Consider the following 22,827-nt stretch of genomic DNA (forward strand, 5'->3'; position numbering starts at 1 on the left):
GAACCATTTGCTTTATTTTTTTTTAGCCCACTATGTGGCACTCTTGGTTCTTTGAACAAGGCTCCAGCAATGGTAATCCAGTGTGTTTTCAGCCCTTTGTTGATCAGAGAGCTCCATTTGGTGGAATCAGAAAATAAAGAAAATGGTTCATGAGGCTTCATTGACACATCACTACATTTTATTACATTTAATTGAATGTAGGTCACAAAAATTACGTGCCACCAGCATTCAGTGATCGTTTTTCTGCTCGCGGTACAGCAGATCGTTCTGATATTAGCACACATGTCATTATTCATACACGTACGGGTCATGGTTGTAAAAAAGGCTGCAGTGTTGGCAAAAAACTTTGTGGTAAGACTGTTTAAACAGTAAATAAATGTACGGAAATGCCGGCAGTGAAGTAGTTACGAGGGTGCAATGAGCTACGGGAAGTTACGTAAAAAGTTGTTTACTTTTGTTTTCACTAGTGATGTGCCAATGAAGCCTCATGAACCATTTGCTTTATTTTCTGAGCCCACTAGATGGTACCCTTGGTTTATTGAAAAAGGCTCTAGCAATGGTCATCAAGTGTGTTTTCAGCCCTTTGTTGAACAGAGAGCTCCATCTAGTGGAGTCAGAAAATTAAGAAAATGGTTCATGAGTAGTGATGTGCAAATGAAGCCTCATGAACGAATTGAATGAATGAATATTCTGACTCCACTAGATGAAGCTCTCTGTTAAACAAAGGGCTGAAAACACACTCAATTACCATTGCTAGAGCCTTTTTTAAGCTAGTGGGGTCAAAAAATAAAGGAAATGGTTCATGAGGCTTCACTGGCACATCACTACAAAAACAGCTTTGGTCCCAATGCAAACACCCATGGGCCTCTAGCTGTGAGCGAAAGTGTTAACCACTTCACAGAGATTATCTAATTGACTTGAAATTGAGTCGGTGTGTTTTTGAGCGTGAATGGTTGTCTCCATGTGTCAGCCCTGTGATTGACTGGGAGGGTTTACAGCTGGGATTGGCTTCAGGATAAGTGATAACAGATAATGGGTGGATCATTACAATATTTAACTGTATTCGAACCCTTAGTTCTGTAGTTGTGAGATAAGTTTCACTACTAACCAGAGGTAAGATTTCCTGTCATTCAAACAGTCCATCATGACTCGAGTGGATAGGAAAGAGCTACTTTAAATCTTCAGCTCATGATTCAGTATGGAGACAAAAGACAGAAATGGAAACTACAGAAACAAATAAAAGCAGTGAAAAAGCATGATCTAAGCAAAAGGAAATCAAAGTTGCATTGAGAGTGCAATTGATTCCTCCATTGAGCAGATGAGGCCAAAAACAACAAAATACTTTTTTTGCTTTTGTAATGTTTTTTCCTTTTAATGCATGCAACTATATTGTCCTGCATCAGGGTTTTTACCAACCGCAGTCTCCAGAAATCCAATAGGAGACGAGCCATTAATGATAGTAGACGGTACTGAGGGAAGCAGAGAAACAAAGAGCTCTACATCTTCACCAGTTCATGTAATATTAACCAGTAATTTAAAGAGCTGAGCTGACTCAAGGCGAACGAGACAGAGAGAGAGAAGTCTGTGTGGACTGAGCAGTGTGTATTTCACACCATTAAAGCAGAGTCCACAAGTTAAACAAAGAATAGTTGGCCTGACCTTACCCTGAGTAACCTCACACAGGCTCTACTGTTAAGAAGCAGGAGCATCCCTGGTTCAAACAGTACAGAGCACACTTTCAAACCTGCATTCCCAAAAAAGCTTGAATTACCTAATTTGAATTTGCCCTGAAATGTATTAATTATTGTTAATAGTTATGTGGGTAATAGCGGTAGGAACTAGTGATGTGCCAATGAAGCCTCATGAACCATTTTCTTTATTTTCTGACTCCACTAGATGGAGCTCTCTGTTCAACAATGGTTTGGCCTTTTTCAATAAACCAAGAGCGCCATCTATTGGGGTCAGAAAATAAAGAAAATGGTTCATGAGGCTTCATTGGCACACCACTAATAGGAAGCTACAAGTTATTGTGGCAACGGAGACTGTTAGCAATGAGGCTAGCTATGGTGTATTTGTATTGAAGTGGCTACATTTAAAAAAAGAAAAATAAAGTTGCTGTTTTTTCTCAGGACACCAGGATTTAAATAAAACTCCCTTAATGATCTTTTTTCAGCTTGGAATTCAATAACTTTTCCTAGAATGACCCCAACATGAGAAAAAGTCAAACATTGCCTCATATTTCCCTGAAAGCTGTACACCAACATGAGACAAATCTTGTTTTAGGGGTCATTTTGAGCATATGTAATTTTGTGTGTGTGTTTTTTTTTTTGTAATTTTGTGGGTTTCTTTGTAATTTTGTGGGGGGGGGGTTTTTGGTCATTTTGTGTCTTTTTTTTAGTACTTTTGTGTCTTTGTGTCTTGCCTGTCATTATAATTTAATTGTTTGTTAATGGTAAAGTAACTATGAACTTACATTAATATACCATCTATTTGAAATTTATAAATGATAGTTCAACATTAATAAATTATCTATTTACCATTCTAAATGGCCTATATACGGTTTATAAATAATGATTAAACTTTAATGAACTACCTGTTTACCATCTATAAATGATGGTTATTGTAAAGTGTTACCTTAAAATTTGATAAATGGCAGATCACTAACTGCGTCCTCAAAATAGCAATGACCATAGAATGTATAGATTTTTTAAATTTATAGATAGAAGGGACATTTTCATTTAAATCCACATAGCTGAATGGTTAGAGTGGCGGCCATTTTTATGCGTACCGAATCGAAGCCATTGAAAATAACAGTGACCATTGTAGCTCCTCATTTCTGTGTTAACCTTCACGGAACTCGACTTATTAAAGTTTCCAAGACGTAAGCACCTTGAGGTGAGGTTTTGCAGCACATAAAGGTCTTTTGTGCTGTTGCTTTTGTTCATTATTTCTCTTTTTAGCATAGCAGACAAAAGCTGAATGAAATGTACATTAACTAAGCACTGCTCTTAACTGACGCCGCCACAATTATACCATTTAAGTAGTTACTAGCAATTTTCAGTCATTAACACTCTTAAAAGTGAGTAAGCGGAAGTTAATGTTATTCATGAAATGTACTCAGTCTCGTAGACCAGCAGGGTTGCATATTAATGTCAATTTGCACCTTTAAAATGCTCCGTGCATTCTGTCTGAAGTTAACATCTCGTACAGCTGCATGAATCACATCTACACTTGTTGCAATTTCTGTTCTGACTAGATTCTTCCTCTGGCTGAGGAAAACTACATCCCCATCCTTAATCCTGCCCAGGGCTTGATGCTATTTTTTATTTATTTATTTGTGTTTTAACCAAGGAGGAAATGTGCTTGTACGTTTAAAAATGTAAGAGTGCAAAAAGAACCTTAGGGGTGCAATAGAAATGTATTAAATAATGTGTTTTTCCTCCATAAAAGGGTACCAGTACAAGCAAATATATTTAATTTATATGAATACAAAAAATTCTGTTTTAAATTATATATATTTAATAATCATGCAATTATGTACTTTAAAACTCCTTTAACCCTCTGAATCACCACAGAAATGTATTATTTCTTTAACAGATTGCCATAAACACACCGTTTATCGTGGAAAGAAACTATAAAAACAGGCGTTATCGCCATTATTTAAACTTTCAGACAGACCTTTAACTGATCATCTGTTATGAAAAGTTTCTGTTAGAAATATCCCAATTTCAAGCTTTGCTTTGTTTACTTTTTTCTGTCAGAATCACTTTATTCTACATGTCTCATTTTAAACTTTGCTGGAAATAAACAGATTGAAAAAAAAAATCCTGTTAAAAACATTAAATTCTGCTCCTCAGAGACACTGTGAAGACAAGATTGATTCTGCTGAGACCAACGGTCAAGTGACAAATATTCACTGAAAATCTGTTTACACAGAGCAGAGAGGAGAGGACAGGGAAAGGCTGAGGTTGTCAAAACGTAAATAGTTCAATTTGTATAATGTGTAGAGATCCAATTTTCCCCAAAAATATATTTATGACACTTGTTGGCAGTTGAAAAAATGTTTTCATATATGAATTACAGTTCATTCCAATCAAAAACATTCATCAGAGAAATTTAACTTGCATTTTTATTTTATTTTTTGTCATTTAAATGGTGTTATTCAGCACAAAAGGCATTCCTTCCATAGAGGTTTAGGACTTGTATGTAAAATGTATGTCCATTTATATGATTCAATACTTGGTATTTATATATTTATTGGTTGGGGCTTTTTGACTTGAACTACTGGAAATTGACTTTTCCATGATATTCTAATTTATTGAGATGCACCTGTGTATTGCAGTAAAATACAAGGCCACAGTGAGTAAAATGTAAATTATTTTTGTCTTGGTTCTTAAACAGCCAAAAAACGAAGTCTGCCTAGTCTGCTTAGACACAAAGGATAAGACTGGTCCAGCAGCTTTAGTGAGCTTTGAGCTCAGCCAGCGGTTCACAGCAGGACTGGGATTACTCCGCTGAAGGCCTCTCCAAGCTGCTCTCGTTGAATTCTTGATGCAGTTTTGGCGAGAAAAGTCTCACAGTGGATGTCTAACATGTGGAGCCCAGCATGATCTGCACCACCTCCAGTATGTGACTCACTGAAGAGATTCAAAGGTTGGAACCAGGCTCAGTCCTGTCTGCTGCACACAACATTTGATCCTAACTCTTGTCTATTAAAAATGTACATGAGCGTTTAAACCATGGGTCTCAAACTCGCGGCCCGCGGGCCAATTGCGGCCCTTGTAATTATATTTTGTGGCCCCCACCTTGATACGTGAGTTTTATATGAATGGCACATTACTGTGTTGTGTGTGGAAGGTCCCTTTAATTACTTTTTTTTTTGGTAATTTTGTCTTTTTTTGGTAATTTTGTGTCTTTTTAAAATTATTTTAAATAATTTTGTGTCTTTTTTTGGGATTTTTTGGTCATTTTTTTTAATTTTGTGTCTTTTTTGGTAATTTTGTGTTTTTTTTTATAATTCTGTCTTTTATTAGTAATTTTGTGTCTTATTTTTGGTAATTTTGTGCCTTTTTGTAATAATTCTGTGTCTTTTTAATAATTTTGTGTCTTTTTTTAGAAAATTTTTGTGTCTTTTTTTAGAATTTTTTTGTGTCTTTTTGTACTAATTTTGTGTCTTTTTTGGTCATTTTGTGTCTTTAAAGTAATTTAGTTTTTTTCTGTCATTTTGTGTCTTTTTAGTAATTTTGTATAATTTTTTTTGGTCATTTTGTGTCTTTTTTTTGGTCATTTTGATACTACCTCCAGCGGCCCCCAGGTAATTTGAGTTCGAGACCCCTGCTTAAGGCAGACTGGTGCACACAACACACACACACAACAGGCTGGAACACATTTGGAATTATCACGTCCTTCTTATTCCTAACGTTCAACTTATGGAGAACTTCTACACACACATAAACACAGCACACACACTCCATCCAGCTCTTATTAGCTCTCTGCCCTGGCTACAAGAACAATAACCTCACAAGTTTTAAAGGAATGATCAGCATCAGTAGAAACTTCATTCTAAGCAGAATTTCTCCCCATGCCCTCCCTCTCCCTCACCCCGACTCTCCCTCAGGCAAAACATTTTGCTGACCAAGACTTAGCCAGCTATCAAGAGTTTACAATTTCCCCTTTATTCGCAGTTCACTTTATGTCAAGTCTGCTCGTAACGGGGGCCAATAAACGTAGACGTTCTCATTTCGGCTCGGCGAGGAGAGCTCTTTGAGTCGGGAGACATTTTCTTCAACACTCAGAATGTACTCTTCGGTTTTTAACTTTGGAAAAAGTGATGCCTGCGATGGTTTTCGCTGTAATGCTGTTGGATGTTGTTTCTCTGCATGAAGCCAAATGAGGACAAAAATATGATCTATACCGGGATGTTTCCACTCAAAACTTTCTTGGTGTCTTTTTTTAAACCTTGTCACGATCATGAGGAGATGACAGGTGCAGAGTTCTGCTTCATTTACAAGAGGCATGAGGTAAATGAAGCAGGTGGCATCATCTTTAGCCGTGGTCTTCCCTTCCATGCTGTCTTTAACCCTCTGGAGTCTCCAAAAACTCCAAATCATTCAGACTTCTTCATCACATCCAGACTAGAAAACAAAGCAGCGTGGAGCCCTACTGTAAATTTACCTCTAAAGTTCTGGCTGTAAACTCCATGAGGCCAGTTTAAGTATAAGTAAAAGTAGGTATAAGTAAAGTAGTTTAAGTAAAACTGGAGACAAGCTCAAATATATTTAGGATAAAATGATAGAACTGGATGTAACCCTCATATATGTTAGATTTGCATCCTTTGTTCACATTTGCAACATTTCAAATTCTTTATTGAGCATGATAGTGTTTTGAAAGTTAAAAAAAAGATTCAAAATCACATTTTATGTTGGACTAAAGCACAAAAGACACAAAATGACAAAAAAGACACAAAAAGACTAAAAAATGATACAAAATGACTAAAAAAGGACACAAAATTATCAAAAAGAAGACACAAAATGACAAAAAAAGACACAAAATGCCTAAAAAAGACACAACAACAGACACAAAATGACCAAAAAAGACATTAAAATGGACAAAATAGCCCAAGACTCCATAGAGTTAAGGCACTAAAGTCTCACTGCTGCTGGTGTAAGACCCCTGAAAGTTTTAGGAAGGAAAAAGGAGACATATTGGGTTTTAATAGCTTTTATAGAATGGTTTTAGTACTTGCTGAGGAACTTGTTTAGCTGCCAGTAGAGACAAATAAAGGTTAAACTCATCTAGAACTCAACAAAAAAAAAAAGCTCCATTAAACAACTGTCTACCAGGTCATGTTCTGATCAGTTGAAGGGAAAATCATATTCTACTGGGTCCTTCAGGAACCACTTAGCAGCATCATGTTTGGGAGCCTGGAGTTTATATTTGCTGCTTGATGCCAAGCTTGTCAGTTGTTTGGAGCCAAAAAGAAAAGAAAGAAAAAGTCAGCCAGTTGTCGACAATCAATCAGTCTGACACACAAAGCAGCCTTTAGCATCTGTATGAGACACATGCAGTATGTATGAGGCTTTCCATTAACTACAATGTAAACCAATCCATGTTTTTATTAGATGTTGGAAGTAACAAACATAATTGCGACAAGGTCCATTAAGGGCTGGTGGATGCGTGAAACAAATCCTAGACTTTGATCTAGGAGTCTGGTGTCCCTGAAAATAAAAGATAATGATATTTAAGTGCAGTTTTTTAAGTGTTGTTTTAACCTCCAACCATAACCAAGTGGTTTTGTTGCCTCAGAGGTTTACTTGTATGACATTAAAGGGCAGTAAGTCGTGAAAAACTGCCCAAAATTTTGCATTGAAGTGAATGGGACGGCCGAAAAAAAATGAGCGAAAAAGAACAATAATTGGAGATTTTTAAACGTCTACTTCTCTGGCATAATTTCAGCTAGAGACTCCATTTAAACTTTAAACAGTAGACACAAGTCTTGTGTATCGGTGTATTAATCCACGTTTCGATAGGTCATATAGTTTTTTATCAATCCCTGTTCAATGACCATGATCATTTTTGGAGAAATTCTGAGATTATAATGGGTGTGTATTGCACGGAATGTTCGTGTCACAGTGTGTGACATCATCGCCAGAGTGTAGAGGGAGAGAAAAAATTGTCAAAAAATAAATTTGAAAACTGCGCTCAAGGCTGCAAATTCCACTCTACAGAAATAATTTACACATAGAAACGTAGGAAAATTTGTCTTCCCACTCACAATCCTCTGGTAAAGCTGTCAGAGTTATAGTTTGGGCGTAGGACGCACAGATGCGCCACCAACAGGCACCAACAGCCTCATTGGCTCCCATATTAAAAACGCAGGAAGATTTCTGAAAAAGGGAGATGTAACAGTTTTTTTTTGATCGCTCTAACAAAGCTATTTTTTCATTTTTCAGAATGAAAAACATTTGTAGGCGTTCAGGAAGAACTCAGGACGCTCAAAGTGAAGTCGGATCAATGATAGGTATTATGGTTTTGCCAAAAATGCTTTCTGTTCGAGGCCAGATATTCCAGTCTGTCCACCTCTGCTGTCACTGTGCTGGACCAGGTGTCAGTTAATTCTGTTGATTGCTTTGATCTGATTGCCTTTGATCTTTGATGTGATTACAGTTACAGATACACACACACACGCGCATAAGGGCGCACACTCCTCACACATGCATACACATGCTTCAAACACACACGCACGCACACACACGAACACACACACACAGGTAACTTTATGTGGTTTTAATTACACACACACACAGGTAACTTTATGGTATTTTTGCTACACACACACACACACACACACACAAATGCATGCGTAAGCACGCACACTCCTCCAGATACACGTTTCACACACTCACTCACACACACACACACACACACACACACACACACACACACACACACACACATTGAGGTTAAAGGGCATAGTTTGAAAGCTCTGAAGAATCTCATCATAGTGTACACACAACGGCAGTAGCCCCCGTGGCCCTTTCAGAATTTCCCCAGAGGAAATTTTCTGGTTGTAATTATTATTTATATATTTTTTATATATATCTTTAGCTTACCAGGTGTGTTCCATATGTAAAATATGTCTCTTTAAGCGTCAAAATGCTACTGTCTCTAAAAATGTTTTCCCATGTGACCTGGTGTAAGTTTCTGGATGATGATGTCACTATATATATAGGCCTGTCATGATAATTACTATATCGACTTATCGTTCGATATATAAAAATGGACACAATCATTTTTTTCTGGACTCAGTATATTGTCGTTTACATACATGACTTTTTGTGCTTTTTAGTGTTGTGTTGCAATGATTCGCTATTCATTAAATTTGATATTTGTTTATGCACCGGGAACTTTATTAGGTACACACTTCACCTAATAAAGTGTTGGTGTGGTCTTCATCTGCTTCCAGGTTGGACGTGTTGTGGTTCAGAGATGCTCTACTGCAGACCTTGATTGTAACGAGGTTATTTGAGTTCCTGTGAACCAGTCTGTTCATTCTCCTCTGACCTCTGACATCAACAAGCATCAAGGCTCTCTGGAGATTTTCTCTTCTTCTGACCGTTCTCTGTAAACCCTAGAGATGGTTGTTAGATCAGCAGTTTGTGAGGGTGCGGCCCGTATGCGGCCCCCGGGCCTCCAGTTGCCCATCCCTGCTGTAGAGAAACTCTTCTTGCCTACAAATACAACCTATATCATACAGAACACGGAATAATTAACCCTGTTTTTCCTCCGTTATATGAAAAATGAATGACTAAACATGTTACGAGACGCGTCTGTGAGGAAGGAAAATCTAACAGAATCATCCTGTTTACCCCAGCTCCCCGGGGTGATGTACCGGCATATGTTTGTCAGTTAGTGTATGATGGAAAACAAGCTCTCTGGAAATGATATGTTGTGAGTGTGTGTGAGTGTGTGAGTGAGTGAGTTGGAGCTAGCTTTCAAGCATGTTCCTGTAAACTAAGCATAGATCACGTAGAAAGCTGCTCGCTCCCTCCAGATGAATGATGCCTTGACTTTGCATTGAAATGCCTCATCTTCCCTTCCGCTCTCCTCTGCTTTTCCATCCCTCTCTCCCTCCTCTCCAATCTCCCTCTCCACCAGCCTCCGTGCTTTCCTGCCATCCTGGGTGATGGAGTGTAGGATGGGGGGATATTTAGGGAGGGATGAGAGAGAGAGAGAGTGATGGTGGAGCTTTTTTTTCCAACAAGCTGAGAGTCGGGTTAAAGAGGAAGGCAAAGTCAGAGGAGAGGAGAGTAAATTTACAGAGAGATGAAACAAAAGAGGAGATCCAGTTTGAAGGACAGATGGAGGAAAAGATTGAGATACAAGGAAAGAAAGAAAAAGAAACAGAGTGGGAGAAATGTTTGTAAGAGTGCACACCTGAAGCCCAGCGGAGCGTGCTGCCATTTTATCAAAGTGTCCTGTAAGGAGCTGAGAAACTCTATTATCTGCCCACACACACACACACACACACACACACACACACACACACACACACACACACACACACACAGCTAATGAAAAAGCCTTGAAAGTGTCAGAAAGTGAGTTGCTTTCTGTTTGTATGTGTTGGTGTTCATAGTGTCCTCAGATTCTCAATGAGGTCCATAATCTTGTCCAAATATGGTTCCTTAGTGGTCAAAATGCTAAAGCCAAGTCCCAGAGCCTGGATAGCTCAGTCGGTAGAGCATCAGACTTTTAATCTGAGGGTTCAGGGTTCAAGTCCCTGTTCAGGCGATACATCCTTTAATTCCTGAATTTCCTCAGGATAAATAAAGCATGGTAGTGATGGCCAATTGAAGCTTCATGAGTGCAGTACTAACAAACACCCATCTATGTGTATACAGCAAAATATGTGGTCTTTAATTTCATGAAGCATTTTTAAAACATTTTAGACAAAAGAAAGTCATAATTTCAGGTCCATACTTGTATTTTGGGTTTCTACTTGAACCTGTTTACATGCTTGAACAAACACATTTTCTCAAACCGTCTGTCCAAAAATATCTTCATTCATCCTCTTTCAAGATATTTTTGGGCATTTTATAGCTTTATTGATAGAAAGATATTCAGAGTGAAAGGGCTCCCAGCCGGATTTGAACCCAGGCCGCCCGCTCACCAGGACTGAGCCTCTATGATTTACGCTCTACCAGGTGTGCCACCGCAGTCGACCAATTCTTCCTCTTTCTGAGACTTTGCTAACGTGGTTAATGTTTGTGAAAAGGCTCTGTCTCAAGACTTCAAAATGGCAGGCTGGACTTCAGGCAATGGCAGCCTCTCCTGTCACCAAATCTCAGAGCATGGATAGCTTAGTCAGTAGTATTTCCTTGGGATAAATAAAGCATGGTAGTGATGGCCAAACAAACTCATTAACCCTGTTTTCTGTATTTACTTAGCCCACTTGATGACTGACTGTTCAACAAAGGGTTGAAAACACACTGAATTGCCATTCCTTAAAGCAAGAGCGCCATCTAGTGGGGTCAACAAGTACATGTTATGATTAATGAAGCTTAATTTGGACATGACAGGGTGAGGGCACTGATACAGTCTATGGTAGGAACTAGTGATGTGCCAATGAAGCCTCATGAACCTTTTTCTTTGTTTTTTGACCCCACCAGAATGCACTCTTGGTTTTTAAAATTGCTCTAGCAATTAAAGCAATTTAAAAGTGTGTTTCCAGCCCATTGTTGAACAAATAGCTCAATCTCGTGGGCTCAGAAAGAAAAGGCAATGGTTCATAAGGCTTCATTGGCACATCGCTAGTAGGAACATAAAAGAAAAGGGGCCACTGATGGCAGCTGGTTCGAACCAACACAAGATAGTAATTAAGCAGTCTACTGAGTTCTGTTTAGAGGCTCAATAATCTGTTTTAAAACCACTGTTGCTCGAGGTCTGAAGGCACCCGATAGCTAACTGTTGCCAGCGGCTGCATCACATCACCTGAAAGCTCCTGTTAGATCGCTGAGGTAAAAGTAAAGAAAAGAGAAATATTGTAACAAAAAACAGTAAGACAGAGACGTGGGAGTTCTTCTGTTGTTAAATACTGGCTTCAGCTGTCTGTTTCTGCCTCCTGCTCTGCCTTGATGCCTCTCTCTCTTTCCCTCTGGTGTTATTTGCCGAGGGAAGTTCGCCTGAAAGAACTCTGCAGTCTGCTTTTGCCAAACTTACCCATTAAGTTGTCTATCTATCATTTCTCAGGGAGTTCAGTTGAGGTGGTGCCTTCACTCACAGACTATAGTTCTGGAAGAGGTGTGTGTGTGTGTGTGTGTGTGTGTTCTTGTACTTCCTACATAGTGAGGACCGGAACACGTTTTTAACCAACAGAGTGAGGACATTTTTGCAAAGTGAGGACATTTCGGCCGGTCTTTTTTGAGATTTCAGACTTTGTTTTAAGGGTTAAAGGTTACATGATAACGATAATGTATTGCATTATAATGACACTGTATTGTGTGGTTGAAAACGAAGGACATTTTCACTATAATTTTAGTTAGTTTTGCGTCTTTGTCCATTGTCTTATCCATCTTCATTATGTATTAAAAAAAAGGAAATAAAGGCAAAATGTACTGTGACCTCTTTTAATCTCCCATCCAACAAATACCCCATTACAAAAAACTAAAACTAATAAAAACTAAACTTAAACTAAAGCATTTCAAAAAAATACTTAACTAAAACTAGCAAACTCACTCTAAAAACTAATTAAAACTAACTGAATTTGAAAACAACAATTCTAAAACTAATGAAAAATCCAAAACTATTATAACCCTGCAAAGGAATTCACTGTTCCAATGAGGGTCCTCACAAAGATAGAAATACAAGAATGTTTGTGTGTGTGTGTGTGTGTGTGTGTGTGTGTGTGTAGACTCTGCTTTGTCTGATTGACAATTTGAAGTGATATCTGTGTTTCTGACCGCTCCAGTATGTTACCTGTTTTTTTTTCAGGGCTGTAGAACCTTCAGAAAGGGCGGTTCCCACGTTGCATGTTCTAGTCTTGTGTCCCCACGATGTCATATAGACAAGGTTGTGTGTGTGTGTGTGAAAGAAGAAATATGAAGAATGGAAAGGACGCTGGAAAAAATCCACCACGTTCAGGTATGTCCGTCGTAACCAAATGTTTGTGTTTTTTACTTTATGTCTCAAAAGATGCAGCATTTTTGGAAACAAGATTAGATTTCAGACAGAAAACCTAAATAAATGGCGGGTAGGGTTAGTGAGAGAGAAATGAGAGAAAGGAGATCAAAAAAGGGAATAAGTGTAGGAAAAAGATGAGAAGAAAGAAGGTGAGAAGGAAACCAAGAACTGCAAGAATGAATGAATAGTCAATGAAAGGAGTAGAAGGAGCAAACATGAGAGGGAAAAAAAGTTAAAGATAAAATGAGAAGAAATTAATAAAAGGTGAAGAGGAGGAGAAAATCAAATTAATACAGCGAGGTTCTGTATTTAACTACCGGAAACTTCTCTTCAAACAAACTCAGATGGAAAATAGAGAGAGGGAAAGAAGGAGTGGGTTTAGAGATTAGAGGGATGGAGTGATGGAAGAGACACATCTGACTGTCCTTTCCACCACAATGAACAGCACTTTTGTCTGTCAACAAAACATGGCCATTAACTGGCTTTAATGATGCTTACAGACACACATACACACACATATGGACCGCACACACACACACACACACACACACACACAGCAGAAACATTCACATAAGATTCTTTGCACATCAGAGACTAATTGGATATTGATTATGTCTTCAAATTTTTTATTAGATCATAAACATTAAATTGAGGCTTTATTAAATCTCTTAGCGCATTATGTGCAGTTATTACATTATGAGTTGCCTCACAGCATGTGGAGGCTCTGATCACATTTAAACTGTTTGTCGGTGGTTTCAAATCACATTAGAGTTGTGGATCTGAAAACGCAACAGTGTGGCAACTCAGATAGGATTTCAAGTGCCTAAATATATAATAATAATAATTGTTACTATCCCAGCGACTCGTACCATGTCTTTAACCTGATATTGTCACTAGTGATGTGCAAATGAAGCTTCATGAACCATTTTCTTCATTTTCTGACTCCACTAGATGGAGCTCTCTGATCGACAAAGGGCTGAAAACACGATATTGGGTTCACGAGACAAGACGAGATTTTAAGAAAACTACATTGACAAAATATATAACTGGACCAACAGACTTTTATTTAACCGAGTTGCACATGCATTTTGAAATGTTTTATTATAACTCTTTACATGCATGATGTAAGCATGAACTTTTAATAAAATTCCAAAAATTGAAACTAAAACTAAAATGTATAAATGTTAAAGTAAGATAAATAAAAAAAATAAAATCCCCCAGAGGGATTAATGAGACTCCGGAGGTGACGTTTGGTAATCTCTGTTTTGACCGTGATCCGTGATCACAAACACGACGGATTAAACACGGGAGACTCAACTGTGGCCGCCGTCGCTAACTGCACAACATCAGCAGCTGATCAATACAGAGCAGCATGGCTAATTATAATAATAAACATAGTGATCTTTAATTAACCGGCATCGCTAACTGTGCACAGAGTGTCCGGTGCTTGTTGTAAACAAACAGAGATCGCTAAGTGAACACCTCCTGCAGCAGCAGCACATACACACTGTACTGCTACAGAGCTAACTGTTAGCCTATTAGCACATATACACTGTACTGCTACAGAGCTAACTGTTAGCATGTTAGCACATATACACTGTACTGCTACAGAGCTAACAGTTAGCCTGTTAGCACATACACACTGTACTGCTACAGAGCTAACTGTTAGCCTGTTAGCGATTTGCAGACTCCGGCTCTGCAGCTGGGAGAGACTGCTGCAGGAGGACTGTGCCGCTTCGATTCATTCTTACTCTTCTTAACGAGCCTCTGCGACGTCATTCTGGCTGGTTGCTGCTTCCTCTTCTTCTTTTCCTTTTACTGCCCCACAGGTCACAAAGTTTGACAACTCACAAATCTCGCAAAACTGATTTTTAACGCGACAAGAAAGGTCGTTGACTTTAATCTCGTCACACCCCTAATGGATTACCATTGTGAAAGCCTATTTCAATGAACCAAGGGTGCCATCTAGTGGGCTCAGAAAATAATTAAAATGGTTCATGAGGCTTCAATGGGACATCACTAATGGAAACCGACCCACTGATCCAAAAGATCGACCCTTGTGATGGAGGTGGAGAGTGCTAACGAATACGTTAAAACAAAAATCGTAAAAAGAATGTGATTCATTTTCATGCTTTCCATCTCGTCTATTGTGGCAGCAGCAGTTATTCTACCTATTTCTTGAGGTTCATCCTTTAATCCGTCACCCGTCCTTTGAATAACTAAACCTCCCCCAACACCTGCAACAATGTGGATCATATTAGGTAGCAAAGTAGCAAACTATATTTTACAGTATGACCCACCTTTTGTAGCGCTGCTTGTAAAGTTTATTCAGAGTTGAAGTCCTTTTCTAAAAAGTGTTTGGCTTATTTTTCATCCCCTCTGTATCTCTTCCCTCCTGTCCACACCAGTCACTCATCCTATTTTCCAGAGAGTCAGTGAACTGGAACGACTGGAGAGAGGTACCGCTGTGCTCAATGCATTTTCCATCCAGCTTGCATCACTGTCCTGCAATCCCTGTCTCCCCTTTCACCTCTCCTTCTCTAAGTCACTATCTTTCTCCCACTCTCCTTCCTCTTCTCAATCCTGTGTGACCCTTTTTCTCCCCCGTCATCATTCCTACTCAGATGACTTCTTCTGTCTTTCCTGTCCCCTTTTCCCCCGTTCCCTCTCCTTTTCTTTTTTCCCTTATTATTTCTTTGCCCCTTTTGTTTAGCTGCTTTTCTACTTTCTACAACATAGTAGGTGCAAACACAAAGTTTAGTTTGTGTGGAACTTAACCCTCTGGAGTCACCAAAAGCGCCAAAGCATGACACAAAATGACTGAAAAAAGACACAAAATGACAAAAAAGGACACAAAATGACCAAAAAAGACACAAAATGACCAAAAAAAAGACACAAAATGACCAAAAAAGACACAAAATGACCAAAAAAAAGACGCAAAATGACTAAAAAGGACGCAAAAAAGATGCAAAAGTACCAAAAAAATACACAAAATTACCAAAATTGTTACGCTAAACACACTTGACACAAATAAAATCCCACTAGGAAAAAAAAAGAGTCCCACTAGAATAAAAGCCAGAGTTGATGACAGGATCACACACAATCACAAGATCACATTTATGTTGGTTCTTCTTTGTTTCGGTCATATAGGTGAAAAAAATATACCAACATGGCATTTAAACATTTTTTTAAGTGGTGAATACAGGCAGGAGGAAAAGGATTCAGAAATGGACGAAATAGCCCAAAAAGACTCCATAGAGTTAAAGAGAGTAAAAGTGAAGTGTGTGTGTGTGTGTGTGTGTGTGTGTGTGTGTGTGTTTGTTGTTGTTGACTGGTTTGTGTGTGTTAAACTTTTCTGTCTGTTTGAAAAATGCCTGGTAACAACACTGTTGCTAACCCTTGGCTAATGTGGGAAGATTTGGCCATCTGTCTTGTCTTCAGCTGCTAGACTGCTGTGCATGTGTGCACACACCAACAAACCACAAACAGACTGTTACAACTCACACAATGGAAACAGCTGGAACTGAGATAAAAGTTGGCTTTATCTATATATTGACATGAAACGTACAGATACATCTGAGGAAAGAGTGTAAAGCACACACTGAACCACTGAACACAACTGAAAATTGTCAACATAAATATTCTGTAGCAAAGGACGGTATAATCTACAACTTTAAAATGTTTTTTTTTTTTTAATTACTACAGTTTAAGGATGTAAAATTTACAAGTTGTTCTGTAAAGATGTTGACATTTACTGTATTTTTTACGGAAATGTTCTGGTAACCACAGCTGACAGTTTTCTTCTGTAAACACAATGGGACATTTTTACAGTGTACCATTTCTCTGGTGATCCACTCTCTCTTCATCTGCAACTATATCTCCCGTTGTCCCACATATTAATGTTCTGTCACAGTGGATCTGCCGTAAAACAGAGCAGGGCGTTAAAGGGGTCATGACCAAGGCACTACTCAGTTGATATTAACCCGATTGGAGACATATTTCAGTGAAAACACACAGACACACACACATACTGGTCTTCATACATCACGGGGACTCCAGTTTTAATCATCACTTGTGGGGACCACCCTTTCTAGAGGTTGTAGAGAGCTGAAAACATTTTAGTAAACTTGCCATAACTCAGTTAACCTATACACGCCTTCAAACCTCTGAAATGATGAAGTGATGTTTTAATCAGGCTTTATGGGGACATCCGGAAAAAACAGTAAACATGCTTTCAGGGTACATCATTTACATGAGTTAGCATATTTCAAACAGAACAGTATCTAATTTTCATTGTTTTATGTAAAAGTAGGTCCCCATTAGTCACCAAATAATCTAAGAAGCCAATTCTATAATTGTGGAATTTGCAAAAATAGTAAAAATTCAATTCAAACCTTGAAGCAATCACACACAGACACACAGACACACACACACACACACACACACACACATATCACTGTCATCTTTGCAAAAAGAAAGTGACTGGAAGTCCCTCCTCACAATTGTTCAGAGCCTTCGGGCTTCATGTAAAATGTGAAATTCCATCTGAGATGTGACTTTAATCTCAGCCGTATATTAACCAGGTTAGCAGTGATGATCAGCTGGCATTTCCCCACTGACTGGTATGTGACTGGTCAGTAAAATATTGCAGCATTTTTTCTGTCACATGGAATTTTGCCAGGTAAAACTGGCAGAGAGCCATGAGAATATGTGGTGAATCATGTGTTTTTACAGAAACAGCATAGGAAATGAAGGTCAGGCTCCATGTGTTGGTGAGATTTGATTTGATGAATGGACAGAACGAGTGTGTGACATGTTGACTTTGACCTTTTGCGGGCTGCTGAATCATTAATGAAAAGTGAATTGGGATGTGGAAACATAACAGGAGCGTTTGCCTTGAAAATTAAAGAAGTTCAATATAAAATCATACATAACATTTACCCCACTAAGAAATGTCTGTCAAAATGGATCAATATTGATATTAATTGTGTATTTTGTAATGCTGAAGTGGAACCAATCAGGCACCTTTTTGTTGAATGTCATTTTCCCCAAATTTTGGGGAAAAAAATTGAAGTTTACATCACCTCACATTCCAACCTACCAATTAATGTGAAAGCCATATATATACTTTTATATTATAGCAATAAAGATAGGAAAATTCAACACTTAATTAATTTGATTATTCTAATGGCGAAATTCCACATTCACAAGGCCAAATTTTCAAAAGGTCGACCTTTCTTTCCTGCTTTTGAAATTGAATTACTACCTTGATTGTATAAAACCAATTGATAATAATACATACATACTCTTAACATAATTCAAGAAATATTTGGAGGAATGCCTTTTTTTTTTTTGTAAATAAAATCAGAATGCATCAAATTCAAAATTCAAACGGTTTCCCAACTTTTTGGGAGTTGGGGTTGTACTTGGAGCTCCTCTGCAGCCTGCTGAGCTGAACTCTGGTTCAACATCATTACAGAAGATGAACGACTGAATTAGGAAAAAGTCTTAACCCTTTGATAAAAAGTCGAGGCTACAAACCTCAGAATATAAAAATGTCTGGTAAGAACTCAACTACAATTCCCAAAATGCATTTCAGTCATCCAATCACAGATGCTTTGCAGCTTAAATCACGATGATGAATTCAGATGAATTCTGCAATAATGGCACTTTGCTCTGTTCTGCAAAAAATAAGCATTTTGAATTTGCTACCAGTCTGATTCACGCCCCTGACTGGCTTCCTGGGTGGCGGAGGCTCATGTAATATTTAGAGCCATCTGCGCTGCTAAAAACATGATTTTTCAAAACAGATTTCACTGTAAGAAAGTTGGAATGTGTTCGATCTGCTGTGTCAGAGGATTTAAAGTTACTGCAGAGGGTTTCACGACTTTAGTTAACCTGGTACTGACTGCACTGATTGCTTTAAATCAGGGGTCTCAAACTCAAATTACCTGGGGGCTGCTGGAGGCAGTATCAAAATGACCAAAAAAAGACACAAAATTACTACAAAAAAGACACAAAAAGACCAAAAAAGACACAAATGACAGAAAAAAGATGCAAAATGACAAAAAAAGACACAAAATGACTAAAAAAGACACAAAATTATTACAAAAAGACACAAAATTATTACAAAAGGACACAAAATTATTACAAAAAGACACAAAATTACCAAAAAAAGGCACAAAATTACTAAAAAAGACACAAAATTATTACAAAAAGATACAAAATTACCAAAAAAGACACAAAATTACTAAAAAAAGACACAAAATTATTACAAAAAGATACAAAATTACTAAAAAAAAAAAAGACACAAAAATAATAAAAAAAGACACAAAATTACAAAAAAAAAGGATTACAGGGACCTTCCACATACAACATGGTAAAGTGCCATTCATATAATACTCTTTATTAAACTTTCATATCAAGGTGGGGGCCACAAAATATCGTCACGAGGGCCACAATTGGCCCGCGGGCCTCGAGTGTGAGACCCATGCTTTAAATAAAATGAAAGAGGAAAACGCTACAGGGTTGTATTTTGTCTCAGAGATTTGTCCTTGTGCTTGTGCCAGCTCAAACCTTTGCATTGCGCTGCACCACCTGCACAAAGACAACCTCCAGTCTGCAGCTCCACCCAGCTTGGCTGCAGCGGCTACATTTGGAGCCAGGAAATGACCAAACAGGTGCAGGTAGAAAGTAATGGACCACCACCTGATGATAATGGCAATGTAAATGGGTTTTCGTGCTGGCATGAAACAAGAGACCACACAGTACCCAAGCTGAACAAAACACTATTAATATGTGAGTGAGGTACTGTAGGTGCTACTTCCACCTTGGACTCAGTGGAGGGCTTCTAGAGTCCATGGATCAACTCATTATCTGCAACTTTTCCCAAACAACTCTGTCTTCCAGCCCCACATAGGATATGGTGTCATGATAAAGCAGCCTTTTGTCACAAAAGAAGCCTCACACATATAAATTTGAAGTTTTTTTTCATCCTACTTTGCAGTTCAGCCCCATAAAATGCTTTGAGACAAGGATTTTGTAGGACATTATCTGGATTAAACAGGAAAGTAACTTTTAACTTTCCTAGTCCTAGTGAAAGATTTATGTGCAAGACTTCAACTTTAGACAATTACAAAGTGGACCCTTGAAGATTTTGTCCCCAGAAGATAATAAGACAGAGCATACTCGTGATCATTAACTTCCTGTTTTCTCCTCTGACATCACAGGGTTCTGCACACTCTAAGATAAAGCAGCTTGCCGGGAGGCCGGAGCTTCTTAAGAACCAGGGAGTGAAAGAGAAAGAAGGAAAAAAAAATAACTTGACAGTACAGAGAGAGAAGAACAGATAAGAAGATACAGACGCATTAAAAACGGCATATGTATCTTTTCTTTTTTCCTTTTTTGAAGCTTCACACTGTTTAAAAAAAGCTTGTTTCCATTCCTGTACACAACTGGCAACTTCAATGTCTGCCTGCATACTTGAAGATATGTGTTGTATTAACAGAGACTGTATGGCAGCCCTTTGCAGCCAATAAACACATAATCACATATTGGATATTTGGGAGAGTCTATATTGTATTTTGTACTTATTTTAAAAAAGACACAAAGACAAAGGGAGAGGAGGATTAACGTGTTGACTCAAATGTTCTACGACAACAACTTTAAATAAGACAGCAGCAGTTGTAAGGAGGGAACACAATTAAAAAAAGAAAAACATTTGCTTTAATTCAGTCAGAGACAGACATTTTTCTGCAGAAAAACAGAGTAGAAGAAACTTCAGTGTTGTTCTCTGCTCTTCTTTTAATGAAGAAATCATCTCCAGTTCTGATATAACTGATGCATTTGCAGCATCTATGCTTGTTACATACACTACTGTTTGTGCATTGTATTATGGGACAATGGTGTCTACCAACAGCAGACTCAGACAATTGAGGAACTGCTCACAGCAAGTCAGATGGCGGTGAGGCCATGGAGAGAACTGGTGCTACATGATGATGCTACAGGCTTGCAGCAAATTTTTTCCAGTGGGGTGAAAAAGCATTTTCCCTGTTGATAGAGTCACAATTGTGACAAAAACCTTGTGTGCTTTTCGAGGTGTGAATTTTGATCCATGAAAGTTTTGTTTGCAAAATTTTCCCGGAGTCAATAAAGATCTGAAAAAAAAAGATGTTGCAAAATTTTAGCTTTCATAACAATGAAGGAAATACAGGCATTCAGTATATAAACAAGACATACAAAGAAAAATGTCAGTTAAAGTATCTGAAGAATTAAAGATATATATATATATATAAAATAATGACATAATAAGGCACATAGGGTATAAGGTGCTTCCCTTTATATTATTCTGGGGTTTCTGAAAATAAGTGTTTAAAGTGTATGAGAGTGTATAAGAGTAAAATTTTGTAACATCATCCCGATGTAAAGTCTACCGGCTGTGCAGAAACTTGTGGGCGGGGCCAATGGAAGAACCACTACTGCACATATTCATTGGGCTGCATAATGCGGAAGTGAACTTGGAGGTTAGGAAACCTTTTTGATATTATATACTATAATAGAAGAATAGAATAGAATATTTTTATTGTCATTGTCACATGTACAACGGAATTAAGTGCATTCTTGTCAGTGTAAGATTAACAATGAATAAATAAAAGCAAAATGAATAACTAATAGGAATATAACACAGGAAAAGACATTTAAAAAAAGAAAAGAACATATCAAACAACTAAAGAATTGTCACTAGCACTTATTGCTGCTCTAACGGCTCTTATTGCACTATACCTTGATTGTTCCCTTTTTTATCCTTTAAGTCGCTTTGGATAAAAGCGTCTGCTAAATGAACTGCACAACTGCATTTTCACAAGTCCTCATGTCGTGTCTGAATGGGCATCATTTGATGGCTGTTGGTGAAAACAGTTTTTTAATCTATTTGTCCTTGCTCTGAGCATCCTGAACGTCTGCCTGATGGCAGCAGTTCAGATGGATTGTGTGTGTTGTGTCATTTACTATGTTTGGTTTCTCTTGAGGCAGTGAGCACTGTGAAGTTCCTCCAGAGAGGAGAGACGGCAGCTGGGGATTTTTTGGCCCACCTTTATGATCTTTATCACATTGTCACGATTTCATGGAAAGAGGTAAAGTGTGTTTTCGGACGAGATTGATTACTAAAGTTTTTAGAAGATATACAGTGATTCCAAGTTTATGGGCGACGTGTATTATCTGGCTTGTTATGTCTTGTGTTGCTGCACTTGCTTGATGTTTGGATTTTAGCAAAGTTGTCTGCTAGCTCTGACCTTAAGTAAAATAATCATAACAAATGTGTTACTGTGGTGGAAAATCTTAAGAGACAGCAAAAGTTTCTGGAAAGACAGCCCTGTGGGGGATTTATTGACAAGTATCACAAAACAGATACAAAATTCAGGATACACAAAAACAGGTCCTTGGTTCCAACAGCGACTCCCAGTAATCTTATTACTCGTTCTATTATACCTAATGTTCATGCTTGACGTATCTTGCTTTCTTGTTATTGTTCCAAATGGTGCAGTGGGATTTCCTAAATCAGAGCTGCTCATATCTTAATCAAGCAACGAGACTGTGACAGTTGGTCAGATTTCTGTGTGTTTGTCAAAACATGTTTGACATATAGCAGTTTATTTTGATACATCTTCAAATTAATACACAACATTACCTTCCTCACCCTTCAGTTGTCACACTGAGCGATGACAAGCACATCCATACAAAATATTTGGACAAACATCTTGTGGTTGCTGCTCATGGTGAACAATGTCAAACAAGTAGTAGTAAAAATAGATGATAAGCACAAAAAAACAAATTTACAATGATAAAAAATACCAGCATCGGCTATTGGCTAACGGCTATATCAGTAATGTTTCATATTATAACTTATGAGTAGTGGGAAAATTGAATATATTTCCTGCACTTGTGTTCAGATCCATTTGAACACACAGTAGTGTGAGTTCAGACCTGAGTCTACAGAAAAGGCTAAACTTTTCCTCCCTTCACAAAGCGCTGTGCTCCACCTAAAGCATGCCAGAGGCACAACTTCTTCCAAATCAAGACACTTTCTTTTTCACTTTGGAGATTTTTTCACATTAACTTTAATGTAAAAAAAGCTGCTGGCAGTTTGAA

General features: G+C 38.1%; 1 non-coding gene across 1 annotated transcript; it reads left to right on the forward strand.

Moving 5' to 3' along the window:
• Positions 1 to 10,220: 10,220 nt before the first annotated feature.
• On the forward strand, positions 10,221 to 10,293 carry trnak-uuu (transfer RNA lysine (anticodon UUU)). The gene has a single exon. It is a non-coding gene; the product is annotated as a tRNA-Lys (tRNA).
• Positions 10,294 to 22,827: the final 12,534 nt, after the last annotated feature.

Source organism: Centropristis striata, chromosome 12 (assembly GCF_030273125.1).
Source record: "Centropristis striata isolate RG_2023a ecotype Rhode Island chromosome 12, C.striata_1.0, whole genome shotgun sequence".
Classification (NCBI taxonomy): domain Eukaryota; kingdom Metazoa; phylum Chordata; class Actinopteri; order Perciformes; family Serranidae; genus Centropristis; species Centropristis striata.